The sequence below is a fragment of the Suricata suricatta genome, chromosome 7 (assembly GCF_006229205.1).
Source record: "Suricata suricatta isolate VVHF042 chromosome 7, meerkat_22Aug2017_6uvM2_HiC, whole genome shotgun sequence".
Classification (NCBI taxonomy): domain Eukaryota; kingdom Metazoa; phylum Chordata; class Mammalia; order Carnivora; family Herpestidae; genus Suricata; species Suricata suricatta.
This window is the reverse complement of record NC_043706.1, coordinates 114,804,933-114,806,226: the sequence shown is the minus strand read 5'-3', so window position 1 is coordinate 114,806,226 and position 1,294 is coordinate 114,804,933.

Below are 1,294 nucleotides of genomic sequence, written 5' to 3'. Positions count from 1 at the left end.
TCTAGCAAGGCTCCTCAGAAAGAAAAGAGAGAACACCCAAATAGACAAAATCATGACTGCAAACAACAGATCCCTCAGAAATACAAACAACCATTAGAGATTACTATGAAAAATTATATGCAAACAAACTGGACAACCTAGAAGAAATGGACAAATTCCTAAACACACATACACTACCAAAATTCAAACGAGAAGAGAGAAAATCTGAACAGACTTATAACCAGTGAAGAAATCGAATCATTTATCTAAAATCTCCCAATGAATAAAAGCCCAGGGATGGATGGTTTCCCAGGGGAGTTCTACCAGACATTTAAAACAGAGTTAACACCCATCCTTCTCAAGTTATTCCAAAAAATAGAAATGGAAGGAAGATTTCCAGACTCATTCTATGAAGCAAATATCACCTTGATTCCTAAACCAAAGACCAATAAAAAAAGAGAACTACAGGCCAATATCCTTAATGAATACAGATGAAAAATGCTCAAAAGATACTAGCAGATCAAATTCAGTGGCACATAAAAAGAATTATCCATCATGATCAAGTGGGATTCATTCTTGGGTTATAGGGTTGGTTATAGGGTTGGTCCATCAATGTGATACATCACATTAACAAAAGAAAAGATAAAAACCATATGATCCTGCCAATAGATGCAGAAAAGGCATTTGACAAAATGCAACAGCCCTTCTTAATAAAAATCCATGAGAAAGTCGGAATAAAAGGAACTTACTTAAACATTATTAAAACCACTTATGAAAAGCCCACAGCTAATATCATCTTCAATGGGGAAAAACTAAGAGCTTTCCCTCTGAGATCAGGAACATGACAGGGATATCCACTCTCACCACTGTTGTTTAACACAGTGCTGGAAGTCCTAGCATCAGCAATTAGACAACAAAAGGAAATAAAAGGCATCAGAATTGGCAAAGATGAACTCAAACTTTCACTTTTCTCAGATGACATGATACTCTACATGGAAAACCCAATCAACTCCACCAGAAGCCTTCTAGAACTGGTCCATGAATTCAGCAAAGCTGCAGGGTACAAAATCAATATAGAGAAATCGGTTTCATTTTTATACACCAACCATGAAGCAGCAGAAAGAGAAATCAAGAAACTGATCCCAATCACGATTGCACCAAAAACCATAAAATATCTACAAATAAACCTAAACAAGGATGTAAAAGACCTATATGATGAAAACTATACAAGTCCTATGAAAGAAACTGAAGAAGACACAAAGAAATGGAAAAACATTCTGTGCTCATGGATCGAAAGAATAAACATTGTGAAAAT